General features: G+C 44.5%; 1 protein-coding gene across 1 annotated transcript in view; it reads left to right on the forward strand.

Annotated features, from left to right (window-relative positions):
* LOC147438330 (clathrin heavy chain 1) overlaps positions 1-17,940 on the forward strand; it is a 62,469-nt gene that overhangs the window by 18,829 nt on the left and 25,700 nt on the right. The gene's annotated exons all lie outside the window — the stretch shown is intronic.

The raw sequence follows: 17,940 nt of genomic DNA on the forward strand, positions 1-17,940 counted from the left end.
AGAGAGGGTATGCAACTACAACCTGCTTGAACATGCACGTCCTACTAGAGGCTGTCACGAGACTGTGACAACCACTATATATATTTGCTCGTTTCTTTCCCTTGATTTTTATTTAGTTTTTGGGATCCTCTTGTTAAAATCACAAATGCTCGGACATTGCGTGGCTAGTGTGAAATGGGCGGCCGTTGGCCGAGAGTTTCACCCACAGGAGTCAAGTTCCAGGCAACCACAAGATGGTTGGGCCGATCGGCATTGGAATCTGACTAGTAAAGAAGAGGCTAGGCTCAATTAAAGTCATTTAGGCCCCTCGGCAAGGCTTTTTAAGTTGGTGGGTACTAGGAATTAAACCAAAAGGAGCAAGCTGGACACATGGCAGTAGGAGAGCAACTTGCAGGTCAAAACTCACTCCAGAAGGTCTCAAGGCAGGCTGGGAAAGCTGATTTTTCAGTTATGTGGTGGATTTTCAGGTTCTGCAGCGTTAATGGAAATCTTGCCTCCTCCCTTGTCTCACAGCAAATGATTTTCTCTCGCGCATCTCTCCCCCCTTTGCACATATGGTAATGCGCCTAATGGGTACACTGAAGATGCTTGGTACTGCAAGGAGGAGGAGGAGGAGGCTGTGGGCTGATCTGCTATCGCTGAGGACGGCGATGGCTGAATAATTTGAAAATGCTGGTCCTGCAAGGTGATCTGAAAACGCTGCTGATACGCAAGGGCTGATCGCTGAATTCAGGGTGCTTAGGGCTGAAAAACGCTGGTGGGAGAGGCTGAGGGAAAACGTGAAGGCTGGCTGAAAATGCTGATTGTTGTTGGGGTGTTGTAGATACTACTTCGTCTTCTGCCTCTTTTGCCTTCTCTAGCGCCCAAAAAAGGGCTTCTTTTGTAGGTCTTTTAGCCATTTGCCCTACCTACTTTTAATAAATGTTATGTCAAAGTCACTTATTAAGTAATGATTTCGGTGAGTGTTCATATGCCTATATGCTTAAGTGACTTAATTGTGCCAGTGAGGGTATGCAACTAAGACCGGCTTGGACATGCACGTCTTGCTAGAGGCTCACAAGGGTGCCAGGCTAGGTCCTAAGCTAAGATTGACGCTAGACTGTAGCAAAAGCATGTCCATGTGACGCAAGTGCAATGCGCACGTGCCAACTAGGCGGTTATTCAGCCCGATAAAAGTGGGACAGCTCTTCGGAATTTACAGGTTTTCTCAAAAGTTTAATTGGATAAAGAAATATCGAAAAGAGCGCCAACCTTTGGGGCGGAAGCGGTGTCACTGTCTGCTTGGTAGCAGTCTAGCTGCCAAGCTGAGGTTTGTTTGAAGTGTTAGTTCCAATCCGAGGTTAATTTGAGTATTTGCTCCGCAAGTTCAAGGGTTTATGACTGGGTTGCTAGACGAGGATGCGTTTAGGACACAATTGGTTGGTGTTGTGAATGTGTTCACTCGATTGGTGCAGAACCCCAAGTTTATGGAGTTTTTGCAAGCTCCATCAATGTCACAGCAGGCAAGGCAGCTCACTCAGCCAGTAGGGCCCGTCGAGGCTCAAGCTCAGGTACCTTATGCGTCCCAATAGGGCAGGGAGCGTTCGCATGTTGTGGAGTTAGTTGGGGATCCAAGACAAACTCTTTCTGTCCACGAATAGATGGTTAGGACCCGAATTTCACAAGCTTTGCCAGTGTAGCTAACCACCACCTTTCAGATTCCAAATGTTGCATTAAATGGATAGGGGCCCAGTTTCTCCAACAATTTGATAGTGCCTACTCAGGGGGAAATTTTCCAGAAGCCTTCAAGGTCAGGAAAGCCGCCACTTTCTTGAAAGGTAATGTGTGTACATGGTGGACGACACTATTGATGCAAGGACGGACGCCCGCTATATGGTTTTTTACTTCAAGCAAATGTTTGCATTTGCGTGGTTGTCGAACGAAATTGAAGCCGATGTCATGATAGATTGGCACCAACTCATTGCGGCTACTTGCAAGAGCTAGAGGTGTACAATCGGGAGTTCTGTAGAGCATTGCTCTAAGTAGGTTAGTGCCATTGAGAGAGGAGATTGAGAAGTATTGTTGTGGGTTGCCTAGAGGGCTTAGGAACTATTGTACAAAGAACAAAGTGGCTACCCATACTCAACTTATGAAAGTTGCCAACATTGGCCATGCCTTGTTGAAGGGAGAAGACAATGGGTTTCAGGGCAACGTGAAAGGAGGCCAGCCCAAGAGAAATTCAGCAAAGAAGCCCGTTGCAAAAGCGGCTCTTGAAGCTTCACATGGGTGAGAAAAGGCAAATAAAGGCAAGGACTCATTCGAGACGTGTGAAGGACATGCCAAGAAAAGAAAGGAAGCCTTTTGTGCCCAAGTTGTTTCAAGAGAAGAAGGCTTTAATGGATGAGAACAATGCTTTAGATGCAGATTGTCCCCAGAGGAGGCCAATTGACTTCGAGGATAAAGAGGACAAAAAGAGAAGAAGCCCAAAGCCACGATCGGGTTAGTGCCAGATTTGGTGGGTGATAGACTAAACTGAGATGCCAGTGAGGTATGGAGGGCGTGGGGTAAAGTCAGGGATCAGACAACACTTATCTTCATCTTCTTTGATCCAGGTGCTAAAGCAAACTTTATCTCGCTAGAATTGGCCATCGAATTGGGCATCAAAGCTGAAGAGATGGGGTACACAGTAGAGGAGCATGGCTTGGCCACTCAAAGTGCGTTACTCGTATCATTGGAAAGCTGCGTCTGCATATTCAGACATATATAGACACATAGGAATTTTATATCATGCCATTGTAAGGGTGCGATGCCCTGTTAAAATTCTCGTGGATGTTCCGTCTACTAGATGTCTTAAACAAAAAGATTACCTTCAACATACGGACAAAACTTACATCCTTGATGTAAAGCTTAAAGGGGAGTTTGTCCATATTGTATCTGCTTTGGCTATCACTTTTAGAATTAAGAATTATCTTTTTGCGTACCTGATTTTTGCACGTGATGTTTGAGATACTTGTCAGTCAAATTTATTTGTGCTAGATAAAGAAGGTCAGCATTTTTGCGAGAGTTTAGTGATTGTTTTTTTGATTTATTACCATCTCGATTGCTGCCGGTAGAGACCTGAGGATCACGTGATAGATTTGGTGCCAGGTTGTAGCCCACCAAATAGGCCTCGCTACATGGTTAGTGCGGCCGAGTAGAAAGAGAGAATGGGCCAAGTAGAGGGGATGTTAGAAAAATGGTTGATTCAACCTAGTTCTTTACCCTTTTACTCCCCAGTGCTTCTAATGCAGAAGAAGGATGCTGTTGGCGCATGTGTATTGACTACCGTGCGTTGAATAAGAATACCATAAAGAACATGTATTCTATCTCAAGGATGGATGATATTCTTGACCGACTAGAGGGTGCGGCAATTCAAGGTTGCATCCGTACGTATTTATTGTACCTTTCCGTATGGTATGGTACCGTACGGTTTAGTACGGTCAGCGAGCTTCAATTATGGCGAAAATCTAGCGTTCAGGGGTGGACAAATAATGCGAGCTGGTTTAGGCCTTGTGTGTGGTCTTGAGAGCAGTGTGAGTGATGTCTCCCAAAAGTACCTCTCTCTCTCTCTCTCTCTCGTGAGAGCAATGTGAGTGATGTCTTTCAAAAGTACCTCTCTAGAGAGAGAGATAGAGAGAGAGAGAGAGATAGAGAGATTTTATTATCGTCCTCGGAGGTCAAATATGACCTATGGGACCAAAGTTACATGTGATGTAGTATGTGTATGGCTGATGAGTGACTCTCGATGCTCCAAAATTGTAGTGATGAGAGTCGCAATGGAGAGCCCACACTTTGGCTGGGAGAGGAAAGTGTGTAGGTCTAAGTTATGGCTGAAAATGTGAGAGAAGCAAGTTCGGATGTGATCAAAAGCTGAGCACTCTAGTAGTGTGTGGTACTCAGACTCTCGAACTTGCAGTGAGCATAATGTGCACAATCGATTTGACTCTTCTCCATTGCCCCAACGCCCTATCTCGCATCGAAGGAAATGGGAGCTAAGCCGAATTGCTGCGATAGTGCGTATCGCGGACAAGGGAATAGGCTCAAGCATGTAAGTGTGAGTACGGTTTCCTCTCTCAGCGAAGAACATGGTTTTGTAGTTGGGGGCAATATAGGTGGTGTAATGTATGAAGCGTGACCCACCGGATTTCTCCCAAGCCGTAATACATTGGCGTTGTAGAAAAGCTTCTTTCACTTGAGAGTCAATTGAAGCATCATGTAGCAAGTGTAATGCATCCCATCTCCCAAACCACATCTTTATGTCTTGCATCCATCCCGTGCTCAAGATCTTGCTTTTATGCATCTTTTGAACTTTTTTGCTTGCTTCCCATGCAATTGTAGGAAGTCGATGTGAGGGGTTTTGACGCATCTTTATCATGTACTCCACAACCCTTTCCATGCCCATAACCTTCGTTGGAAGAGATCCCGACTCAAGAAGTAGGAGCATATATGGTGTTTGTGTCTTAACTTGGAGAAAGTTTGTAAGAAAACGCTTTTGGACATTCTCAAACTCTTTCCAAGTAGACTTTGAGATGCTCCCGTCCCACACTTCAACTCCATAAAGAAGAACCGGTGTCACCAATGCATCAAAAAGATACTTCTTGAGAACCGAACACTTGATGTTTCCCGCATTACACATGTTCTCAAATGCATAATATGCTCTCTTTCTCGCTTCCAAACGACGCATAGCACATTCATGCCACTTGTGATTGGATGGAACCTCAAGGCCAAGGTACTTAAAGCTCTCAACAACTTCAAGTGTCTCGTTGTTGTACACAATGCATGGCTTCTCCTTATGGTTGGTTTTCACAAGCATAACCTTTGTTTTGGATTCATTTACAATCAGCCCACTATGCAAGCAAAAGTTCTCAAGGACAATTATAAGCTTTTGTGCATCTTCTAAAGTGTGTGCTAGAAGCACTACATCATCCGCATACAACAAAAGCATGATTACCGCATTGCAAATAGTGACTTCTTCAATGCCTTCTTCTTGCATAAAGTCAAGTATCATTTGTTCCAATTGATCGATGCATAGACCAAAGAGAGTTGGTGACAATGGACATCCTTGTTTACCCCAATAGTGCTTACAAAAATTTCTGAAATTTCTCTTCCCATGCGCAATTGACAAATCACCTTCTCATAGATTCGAGAAACTGCAAGCATAAACTCACTTGGCACTTGGAGTTCTTCCATCCTTCTCCACAAATTGTTACGTGGAATCATATCAAAGGCTTTCTTAAAGTCCACAAAACAACAATACAATCGCTTGCCTTTCAACCGACTTTCCTCCATGAGAACACGAAGAGTGACAAGATGATCAATGGTGCTATGGCATCGACGAAAACCCGCTTGTCCCTTTGCACGCTTGTCATTCTCTTTAGCCTAATCACTCAATTTCATCTCCATTATGCACGCAAACAACTTTGCCATAAGAGACCCAATCATTATAGTCCGGTAGTTGCTTACATTCTTTACATCCTCTCCTTTATGCAAAGGCTTAACCCAATTAGTACTCCAATCATAAGGCATACCATGTTGAAGTGCAAGGTTGAACATATCACACATCCACTCATGGGTAAAATCTCCCGTCCATTTGACCATCTCCGGCTTGATACCTTGAAGATCTCCCGCTTTGCGAGTGGCCAACTTTTCAAGCCCACTATATACATCCTCAATAGTAAAAAAAGACGGCATACATAGAAGTGAACCATAAAATGGCATTTTTTCAGTATTTGCTTGCTCATATAATTGCCTACAATGTGTGTACATATCCACTAGGCTCAAGTTACCAAAATTCTCAACCCGCTTGCCTCTCAAGTTTCTCCAAAATCTTCCACATGCATGTGTCTTTTCTTGGACTTGAAATTCTTGTTGCTTTACTTCCCATCTTCTTCTCTTCTTTTGAATCAATGCCTTGTATGTATGCAAATGACTTTGATAGTTGTCTTTGTCCATAGTTGCATCAAGCTTTATCAAGGACTTTTGAGCATCTTGACATTCTTTATCAAACCACCTTTTGCGTGATCTATCTTTGTTGATACCATGGAGATGCTTTATGGCAAAGCATTCTTCCGCACAAGAACAAATAGCTTTCTTGAAAGCTTCCCATTTAGTTTCCAATTGTGCATCACATTGAAGCTTTGTCATCCATAATTTTTGCTCAACCATTTCAATGTACATTGGTGCCCGTTTGAAATCCATACATAGTGATAACTTCTCTTTCCTTTGGCTGAGATTATCATGCTTAGTTGCTTCTCCACATGAAAGGTCAATACATAAGGTGCGATGGTCGGATTCCGGGGTCCATTGACCAAACATAAAACTCTTTATGCGATACATGATGGCTTCAGAGAGCAGCATATAGTCAATCACACTATCCTCATTATGTCTCCTACATGTAAATCCATTGGTTCCACTCCACAAAGATACACCATTGGCAATGAGCATACCCGTGCTATTACACATGTGTAAAAGTAACTTTCCATAGTGATCCGGCTCTTTCTCATCCATTGAAGTACGATCATACAAGTGAACTTCCTTCAACTCCCTTGAAATGTATGGCATATCAAATTGTTGAGTATCATGTTGCAATGTTTTTGTGCGAGCATTCATATCCCCAAATACAATAACATCACCTTCCCCTTTGAAATAAGCAATGTCCTCTTCCAAATCAGAAAATGGTTGATCTCTATCCATGCAAGCATAAAAGAGAGAATCATGATGAGGAATGTAGCAACCGGCTACAAAAATGGGTGCTCTTTTTGGTGTCATAATTTTCAGCCATACATAACGTTTGTACTTGTCATCTTTCACAATTGATACAAAATCTTCCAATCCTTTCTTAACCATACATGCTAACCCTCCTTGTCCTCTTCGTTGCTTGAGATTCTTTGACCACATCAATGAATGTACATTGTAATCCTCCAAGTCGTTAATCCTTTGTGGATCATGCTCCCAAGTTTCAAGAAGAAGTACAACATTGGCTTTGCTTGTTAGTTCATCAATGCCAACCCCCGCATTCCATGGGTATCCATTACAATTCCAAAAGCATATTTTCAATTGTAACTCGGTCTCATAGGTTACGCATCCCTATTTGCTTGAGAGACTTGCCTCCTCCTTGGGCACATTTTCTTCATGAGAGATCTTCTTGTTTTTATTATTCTTTTCCTCATATGCCTTGCGACACATATTTTGTTGCTTAATAGTGCGATCTTCACATACAAAACATTTTGTATCCCTCAAATAGATCCAACTATTATCAAGGATAATCTTTCGCTCGGTCTCATCCGGCATGGTGCATACAATTGGCCGTTCTCCCGAGCGAAGAGCTCCTTGCTTCCCCACTCTATGTGCTCCATAGACCATAACTCCGGACATGCCAAAGTGGGTTTTGAAGAAATCTTCAATAACAATGGCAAGAGAAGGAGGTGTCTCTAACTTCTCTTCGGGAATTCCACGAATAACAATGTTCTTGGAACGTCGCTCCCGTTCCTTCAACTCCTCCACATCCACATTCTCAACATTCTTTGTTTGAACCATAGCTTGCATGAGTGAGGAATTAGAAACCACATTGCTACCACATACATCAGCCCAAGACTTGTTTGTGCATGCATTTTTCATGTCGCATACATCCCGGCTCATAGTGTCAAATTTCTCCTCTTTCAATACATGGTCATGCTCTACTTTGCTCATCCGCTCCTTCAAAGCATTCAAGTCCACAAGAGAGCGTTTACATTCCTTGACTTGCTCTTCAAGTTGCATCAAACGTGTTGTTTGCATCTCAAGTGTCCTCTTGAGATTCTCATTCTCAACCACAAGTACCCTTAGTGTGCCATTCTCCATTGCAAGTGCTCGTAAGTCTTCGCCTTGTTTGTTTACGGTCTCTTGCAATGATACCAAGTACGCCATGATCATGGTTTCCGATGTCGTTGGTTGGGTGGTTGTGTTGCTATCTCCACACTTAGGAGATTTTGGATCATTTTCCACAATGGTTGTGGACCCTGTTGAAGAAGAACCCTTGCGAGTGCCGGAAGACATTGTATGTAAAATAGGAGATGAGAATCAATTTTGTTGAACCTGTTCACTTCGGAAATGTTGCTACAGAAACGCCTTCCATAACTCTGAAAATTTATGTCTTTACATCAATGCATAGAGGACTTCGTGCTCTTCGATTGAGGCTGTAGATCACCCAAATCGGAGTTCGGATGAAGAAGTTATGATCAAAAGAGTGGACTGTTGTCTACTAGGTCAAAAAACGGCTGCGTTTTTTGAGAGAGAGAGAGAGAGAGAGAGAGAGAGAGAGAGAGAGAGAGAGAGAGAGAGAGAGAGAGAGAATGAAATGAAATGTTATATTAACGTCTTGGAAAGGCCAAAATGACCTATGAGACCAAAAAGTTACAATTGGTGAATCTGATACCATGTCTGAGTATGAAAAGTACAAAGAACTAAGACTAAAAACACTTAAATACTAAGGAAATGAATCTGAAGCTGATCCGGAATTGAAACAAGGTAGAGGGAGGGGGTGGGTGGGTGGTGGGTTCAAATGAAATCTCTCACCGGTCACTGTCGAATCTCATCAACATCCTCCATGGTTAGTACTCTGGTTGGGTGTCTTGCATGTTGAGCTAGAGTCATCTGGATCTTCTGCTGCAGCCTTCATGGATGGTGGGAGACCCCTTGAGGTCGTGGGCGTCTGGTTCTGCCTAGCTCAATGGCTTGATCAATCAACGTACCTCTAGTGTGTGGGCTTTGAGATCTGTGTGATGATTGCTCCTCTGTCTTTCCCCTGGCTGGTGTAAAGAAATCTGTGATCTGTCTCTGAGATTGTCTCTCAGCAAGCTCTCCCTACGTCTTCTCAGCTCTAGTAGAAACAATCAGAGACATCTCTGATCCTCGTATCTCATGACTCTAGAAAATGGTCCGAAACCCTCTCTAAACCGACAGTGGAAGCGGCCTCGTATCTCATAGTACGCCGGGCAATGACGTGAATTGCAGCTCTGTCTCTTGCTCTAAGCGACATAGGTGACATATCCTGGCCCGGCTCGGATAATCTCATGTGGCATCGAGGCCTCAGCTTGAATCATCCAAGCGATCATAGAGACCAAAGGCCTCTCCATATATCTCCATCCATCTGTGATGCCATATCTCCCATGATGGTCTACTGAGGGTCCCCATACATGAACTCTGTAGAGCATAGCTGAAGTCACTATGAGTGTCAAAAAGCCAGAGCTTTGTTCGCGGTTCCGGAAATTGAACCTGCGAACACATCCTCTCGAATCCTCCCAAGGTTGCATAGGCTCTTGTGAGTCTAGTCTCTGATGCTCTCCTCAGTGAAAACATAGGTCCACTGAAAACTACCCTAAGATAGGTATATGCATCTGTGTACTCCACAGTCTCCTGGCCATAGGTAAATGTGGGTGCTGACCTCCTGACCCACTGTGATGTGGTGTTGAACACCAGAACCTTGGTTTTCCCAAGGTTGAGAGACAATCCATTGTCACCAGCAAATGTGTGCAAAGCATCTAAATGACGTTGCATCCCCTCTGGAGAGTCAGAAATCAACACAATATTATCAGCATATAGTAACAACAGAATCTGTGTCCTTGCTAGCTGAGCCCCTTTGTCTCCCTGACGCTCTACATAGTTTGAAAACTCATCCACATACATCCCAAAAAGAGTCGGAGATAAGGGGCATCCCTGCTTCACTCCAATAGTGGACCATGTCAGACATTCCCGCAGTAGTGCGTACTTGCCCCATCATTGTCTTGTATAAAGCCAAAATACCCCATATCAGCTGCATAGGCACACCCATGTCTTGTAGTCTGCGTATAAGTCTTACCCTCGACACTGTGTCAAAAGCTTTACGGAAATCCACAAAGCTACAATAGATCCTCTTGCCATGGTGTCTACCCTCCTCAATAATAGCTGTGAGTGTCAGAATCTGGTCAAGAGTGGAGAAACCTCTCCTGAATCCTACCTGCGTTGGTGCTCATATGCCCTATCGCTCTGCCCATCTACTCAATTCTTGCTCAAGAATGGATGCATATAGCCTAGCCAATGTGTGGCCAACCATGATGATGCGATAATTCCCGGGAATCATGGGATCTTTCGACTTGAAAATAGGCACAATCGAAGACATACTCCAAGTCTCAGGAAAGCCTTCATATATGGCTCGATTAAACATCACAGCAAGAAGCTTTGCAAGCATATCTTTGGCATGGATGAAGTGCTCTGCTACCAGACCATCATGATCATGTGCTCTCCCTGTCTTCATCATGTCAATGTCTTTCCTTACCCTCTCGGCAGTAAAGAAAGTACATGTCAAGGCATGTCTCTAGTGGGTTCAACAAAGGTGGTTGCCCTGATGCTGTGTAGAGAGATGTGGCATACCCCGCCATGTCTATGTGGAGGTGACGGCTGGTGGTGGTGAATGCTCATGAAATAGCCTCCATGCTTCGCTCGAGTCTTGACTCAAAAATAGCTGATACAGATCTTGCTCTAGCTGAGATAGATAAGCCCTTTTCTTTTGTCGCACTAGGCGGCGAAAGTTAACTCGTGACTGTCTATGTGTGGTAATACCCATGAGCTCTTCCCTTCGTAATTTGATCCTCGTCTCTCTACACTCTTCATCATACCAGCTGTTCTGGGGCATTCTCGCACATCGTCTCCATGTAGGCTGGCTGTGGGGGTATGCCTCTGATGCTGCATCATGGAGCGTCTGTGAATATCTGAGTGAGTTCATCTAGTGGCTGTCCTGACTCCTGAGTGCATAGTTGCCTGTAAATCTCATCCATATACACAGAATCCGTCTCCCTCACGAAGGTATACCGAGTGTGTGTGGGGACCTCTCCTAATGGAGCTGTGCTGAACTGAAACGTAAGAGTGAAAGACAAGATAGCATGATCAACTACTACTCCAACTGGCTAGTGCCCACCATGAAATCTTGAAAGAATGGAATGAGACTTGGTTGGGCCATAAGATAATCCACTGTACTAGCACCATGTCGATGTGGAAAGCATGTAAAATCTCCAACTGTAGAAAATCTTTGTAGGCCATTCAAAATGGCCAGTCTATGTGCAGTTCCCATATCTATCAAGTATGTGCTATACTCAATGTACTCCTCATCTTGTGATAGTCTGGATAGGCCCATCTCTGTAACGTCTAGCTCCCTAAGCATCACCTCGGAAGTATCATAAAATACTGTCTAGTGATGGGGAGTCCTAGTATTGAAGTCCTAGCATTGAAGTCCCCTAGTATGATAATGTCACCATCCTTGGGAAACTCCCATATGTCATTATCCAAAATAGCAAAGGGGGATTGTCCTCTAGGTGATGCATATACTGACGTATTAGGAGGAAAGTAACAAATAGCCTATCTTTGCCCTTAGCCTCACCCACATGTACCTAGCCTGCTTATCCCTGCACGCTATATATATCAATGGCTGCAACTCCTCCCTGAATAAAACCGCCACTCCCCTTAAGCCTCGTCCTCGATGCTCCGATCTGGTCTCCTGTCTGCAAAGGTCTCTCTCATCTATACCCGCTCACATGTGGCATTGATTGCCCTGGGGATTGATGTGTCTCAGAATAGAAAATGATGTCTCCCTCAGTTAAACTATCCTCAAAGGCACCTACATCAAGACGGAGTGACCCATTACAATTCCAGGTTGCCATCTTTAGTATGGTTGTCACCAGCGTGTGACTACTATCTATCCTTTTTGTTGATTTCTTTCTTATTATCTATTTACTTTCACTTTTTGGAAACACCCCTCGGGAAATCTAACTGCCCTGCATTGCATAGCTAGTGTGGAACTGTCCAGAGGGAGTCCAGGCCTGAGGGCAAGAGAGCACTAAGGTTGGACAAGGACTATGGTTAGCCAAGTGGGGTCATTGACTAGCCAAAGTGGAATCCTTTGCTACAGAGGCTACATTTCAGTTCTGGATGTGGCCGCAGTGTACAAAGAGGGTCGGATGACCTAGAAAGATACAATGGCAGCATCTCCTAAAATTTAGGGAACTGCTATTTTGGGACCTGAAAATGTCTTCGCGTCATTACGTGCAGTTTGACATGGGGATCATTTTGTTACTCTGTGGCCAAGTCAACAGAGGCTGCAGGTGAGATATTTTTAGACCCGAGGGTCTAAAGCGGGAAAATGCACAAATGAGTGACACTTGGCACTCTGAGGCCAGTTTACTACTTATAGAGAAGGCAAAAACGTGATTTATAGCTGGGAGGCTCATTTTGCAAGTCTCTGTCACAGGTTAAGAGCTATGGAGTGCTTGCTTTCCCTCTTATGCACAGTGCGGTGCCAGGAGTGATGCCCTGCACGCTACGCACTGCCCTCTCTCTCCCCTTTGGCAGTATGTTATGCCCCTCTAGTGGGCTTTTCATTTGACCAATGTACAGTTGTGTGGGTTCATGCGCGATTGCCGAGGCAAGAGCCTCTTGCACAGGTACTGGATTAGCTAGCGGCTAATCCCCCCGCAGGTACAGGTGAATTCGGAGAGGTTTCACGCCAGAAATCTCGTCCGATTCAAAGGGCAAGTAGCCCTACAGGTGCGGGAGCTCGAGGACTTGCTAGGGATGCGACCGGCACGCGGAACGGAGCCCGAAACAGTGAATTACAGCCTGCTGTGTATTTTTGCAGGTTTAGGGTTTTGGCCCTAAACGGACCCTAATACCCCCAGGAGGTTCGGGGACGCAAGGGGACCGCTGTACAGGCGATCTGGCGCATTTTCAGGGCTGAAAACAGAGAATTCAGCGTGCTGCAGATTCTCGCCAGGTTTTGCAAAGTGCCCGTATGCGTCGGGAAAGTCAGTCAATGCGTGGGAATACTGACCGTGAAGGGTTCTAGTACAGTTATGCTGCCGAAATCGGGCTGGAACAGTGGAAATTCAGCCGAGTTTGTGCGGGGCAGCTTGTAGGAACCACAGCGTTTATTCCCTCTTTTGAACAATAAAGAAATACCGAAAGGGGCGCCTAAGTTAGGGGCCAATCTGGTGTCCGTCTACTCATACAGGTGCAATCTAGCAGCCTGTATCCCTCTCCCCTTTGTTGTGTCTTGAAAGTACAGGTAAAATAGACGACTAATAATGGGTGAAAGCTAAATCAAGGTTTAAAGTAAAGTCTACCGCCCTTTTTGGATTGAACAGGCCGGTTTCATGGTTCCATCGACGGGATAAAATCACTTTTTCCCATAGAAGTGAGCCTTGGTCAGTTTTGGACTTGAACACACAGGGGATCATAGACCAGACACAGGGAATTGCAATTATGGCTGACAGACCAGATGATGTGACTGAAGAGGTTTCCTCTTCACAGGGTCAACAGACACATGAAGTGGGTGAGTCGTCAAGACCACCACAGACAGATGACGATATATTCAGGACCCAGTTGGCTACTGCTGTGGCTATGTTCACACAAGTAATGCAGAATCCGAGGTTTTTAGCCTTTCTGCAACCTCCTGTTCCGTCTCAGCAAGTTGGGTCACTGGATCATATTCAAAAGCCTGTTAAGGCTCGAGTACAGGTGATTCATACCGCACAGTCAATGGAAACACCTGTACACTTGACGGAGAACATGCAGTCTCCACAACCTGTGCCTAAGGTGCAAGAACAGGTGGCTGAGATGCCAGTTTTTCAAGCTGTACCAATTCAGCCCGCCACCTTTCAGCAGCCTATAGCTGGTTCTAATGGGCAGGGAAGCAACCTACAGGCTATGCAACAGGTCTTCCCACCACCTTCAGTACACCCTGGCTATTTTGGAGGTGGATCGGTATTTCAGAGCATGGCTGGTCATGCACCTGGAAATCAGTTTTATACGCCAGGAACAGTGTTTGCGGGTGCTCAAACGATGATGCCTAACCCCATGTACAGTGTCATGGGTATGCAACCAGGGTTTCAAAGCACTCAGGGACAATTTGGGATGCCACAAGCAAATTTTGGTATGGCTGGAATTACAAATCAGCAGCCAAATATGGCATTTCCAGGTCAAGTTAATAGCGGCCAAGGAACACAGATGAACCTTAATAGTGTTCCCATGTTTCAGTCACTTCCATATGACAATTTAACGCCGCTGGAGAGGCCAACTCCGTACAAAGAAGGTGGCAAAGGAGTGTCATTCACGACCTTTACAGGGTTTGATGACAGGAAGAAGGCTCTTTCATTCCTCCAGCAGTTTGATAAGGCCTATGCAGGGGGAAACTTTACAGAGGCTTCAAAGGTCCGCAAGGCAACCACTTTCTTGACAGGGAATGCGGGACAATGGTGGACAACTTTATTGCTTCAAGGGCAAGCTCCGTCCACATGGATTTACTTCAAGCAGATTTTTGCAGCAGCATGGTTATCTGATGATTTCGAAGCAGATGTCATGACAGAATGGCACCAGCTAAATGCTGCCACTTGCAGAAATCTGGATGATTACAATCGGAAGTTTTGGAAAGCTCTACTTCCAGTAACTTCCTATAGGTTTGTGCCATTGACAGAACAGATTGAAAAATACTGTTGTGGCCTACCTAAAGGATTGAGAAAGTACTGTACGAAGACAAAAGTCACTACTTTGACGCAGCTCATCGAGGTAGCAAACACTGGCAATGGTTTGCTCAAGGGAGAAGATTGTGAATTTAACACTGGCGTCAAGGCAGGATCAGGCAAGAAAAATTCAGCCAAGAAGCACGTTCCCAATGAGGCTCCTAAAGGGACTCAGGAGTCAGCCAACGCAGGGAAAGACAAAGCTACGGCTGAATCAGAAAAAGGACCAGCAAAGAAATGGAAAAGACGTTTTCCTCGCAAGTCAGAAGAGCAAAAGAAGGTCCTGAGGACAGAGAACAAATGCTTTATATGTGAGCAGCCTGGCCACATTGCTTACAACTGTCCTACAAAGAAAAGGCCAGCTGATTCTGAAGACAAGGAGGACAGGAAGGGAAAGAAGCCCATGGCTGGTCTAGTGCCAGATATGGTGGGCGACAAGCCAAATTCAGATGCAAGTGAGCTTTGCAGAGCATGGGGAAAGGTTAGGGATCAAACAGTGCTTATCTTCTTTGATCCAGGTGCCAAAGCCAACTTTATTTCCCCAGAATTGGCTTCAAAGTTGGGAATCAGACCTGAAGAGATGGGGTATACAGCAGAGGCAGGTTTGGCATGTCCTGGCCATACAGAGGCTGTGACACCCATCATTGGAAAGTTGCGTCTACATATCCAGTCCTATGTAGATGCTGAAGAATTTTACATCATGCCACTGGACGGATGTGATGTGTTGTTAGGTATTCCTTGGTTGTTTCGTGTACAGGGAATCATGGATGCCTACAACAAAAAGATCACTGTACAGAGCAGGGGAAAGACTCACATTCTGGATGTAAAGCTTAAAGGGGAGTCTATTCCTACTGTATCAGCTTCTGCTATTACTTCTGTAATGAAAAAGCATCTTTCTGCGTACTTGGTTTTTGCACGTGAAGTGTCAGATTGTGATGAATCAAATTTATCTGTGCTAGATAAAGAAAGGTCAATGTTTTTACAACAGTATAGTGACTGTTTTTCCGATTCATTACCGTCTCAATTACCGCCAGAGAGACCCGAGGACCATGCGATAGATTTGGTGCCAGGCAGTAGCCCACCAAATAAGCCTCCATACAAGGTTAGTGCGGCTCAGCAGAAAGAGATAATGGGCCAAGTACAGGAGCTGTTAGAAAAGGGGCTGATTCAGCCCAGTTCATCTCCGTTCTGTTCTCCAGTGTTGTTGGTGCAGAAAAAGGATGGCTCATGGCGTATGTGCATCGACTACCGTGCACTGAACAAGAATACCATCAAGAATAGGTTTCCTATACCTAGAATTGATGATATTATGGACAAATTAGAAGGAGCAGCTATGTTTAGCAGGATAGATCTAAAGAGTGGGTATCATCAGATCCGCATTAGATCAGAGGATGTGCACAAGACTGCTTTTAGAACAACGTTTGGCCTTTACGAATTTTTAGTGATGCCCTTTGGTCTCACAAATGCTCCTGCTACGTTTAATAGGATGATGGACAGAATTTTCTGTCCACACCAGCAGTTTGTTGGTACATTCTTTGATGACATGATAGTCTACTCAAAGAATGAAGAGGAGCATAGGCATCACTTGGCCATTGTGTTCAAAGAGCTACGCAGTCATAGGTTGCTCATCAATGCAAAGAAAAGTGAGTTTTTTCTGGAAGAGATTCACTTTCTGGGACACATTGTCTCAAAGGATGGTGTCAGAATGGATCCTGCAAAAGTTGAAGCGATCAAGTCATGGCCAAATTTGAAGACGGTGCATGATGTCCGAAGCTTTTTGGGACTATGCTCCTATTACAGACGGTTTATCCGAAATTTCGCTGAGATTGCTTCACCTTTACATGCTCTTCAAAAGAAGGCAGTCACCTTTAGATGGACACAGAAAGAGATTTCAGCTTTTAATCTCTTAAAGGAAAAGATGACTTCAGATCCAGTCATTGTCTTGCCAGATCTTAGGAAGTCATTTGTGGTCCAATGTGATGCCTGCGGTAGTAGCATTGGTGCTGTGCTAATGCAAGATGGCAGGGTAGTAGCCTATGAGAGTAGAATTTTGCAAGGGCCAGAGATGACCATGCAGGTCTATGAGAAAGAGTTACTGGCTGTGATTCATGCGCTCTTAAGTTGGAAACACTACCTGCTAGGTGCAGACTTTGTTGTCCAAACGGACCATCAGACCTTGCGATACTTCTTGACACAGACAAAGTTATCTGAGAAGCATATGCGATGGGCAAATATCTTGTCCATGTTCCATTTTCAGATTGTGCATGTGGAAGGCAAGAAGAACGTTGTGGCTGATGCCTTGTCTAGGAAGCCACAAATTTCAGCTGTGTCAATTCCTTATCATCATGAACTTGATGATATGAGAGAACAGTATGCAAATGATGAAGATTTTGCAAGGGTCTTCGAGCAACTAATGGATGGACAACGTCATGAACACTATCTTCTTAAAGACGGGTTCATGATGATGCATGGCAGATTGTGTGTCACAAAGCCATTGCGACGCAAAGTTATGGAAGAGAGTCATGTCCCACCGTATGCAGGGCATCGTGGTATCGATGCTACAGTTAAAGCGGTAGAGACATTCTTCTATTGGCCTACATTGAGAAGGGATGTGGATGCCTTTGTGCAAGAATGCCTAATATGCCAAAAGGTCAAGTTTGACAGGCAAAAGGCACCAGGGTTATTGCAACCACTACCTATTCCAGATAAACCATGGGAAAGTATTGCTATGGATTTTATCTTTGATCTTCCGAGAACGCAGACAGGAAATGATGGTATTTGGACCATTATTTGCAGATTCAGCAAACAGGCTCATTTTATTCCTGTCAGGAAGAAGATAAAGCCAGATCAGATGGCACGCTTGTTTATGAGCAATATTTTCAAGTATCATGGCATGCCACAGTCGATTATTAGCGACCGTGATCCACGCATGACTAGTTTGTTCTGGAAAGGCTTGTTTGAGAATATGGGTACCACGCTCAAATTCTCTTCGTCATTTCATCCTCAAACAGATGGGCAGTCAGAAGAGGCAAATTCTACTGTCCTAGATCTGCTGAAGTGCTATGTGTCAGAGCATAAAGGAAAGTGGGAGCAGTATTTGCCATTGGTGGAGTATGCATACAATAATACAGTGCATTCATCAACTGGCAAGGCACCTTTTGAGATAGTTGAAGGTGGCAAGAAAATTCCTCCCATACTGCATACAAAGGATAAGATATTTGAAGCAGATAAGTATGTTCAAGACATGGATGAAATGTACAAGAAGGTCAAAGTGGCCTTAGAAAGAACTCAGGCAAAGCAAAAGAAAGCAGCTGATCGTCACCGTCGTGAAGTGGTATATTCACTTGGTGATTGGGTGCTGCTACGGTTTGAAAAGGCAAGGTTAAAGAAGATGAAGGGC

This window comes from Adiantum capillus-veneris, chromosome 17 (assembly GCF_014529385.1).
Source record: "Adiantum capillus-veneris isolate H3 chromosome 17, ASM1452938v2, whole genome shotgun sequence".
Classification (NCBI taxonomy): Eukaryota; Viridiplantae; Streptophyta; class Polypodiopsida; order Polypodiales; family Pteridaceae; genus Adiantum; species Adiantum capillus-veneris.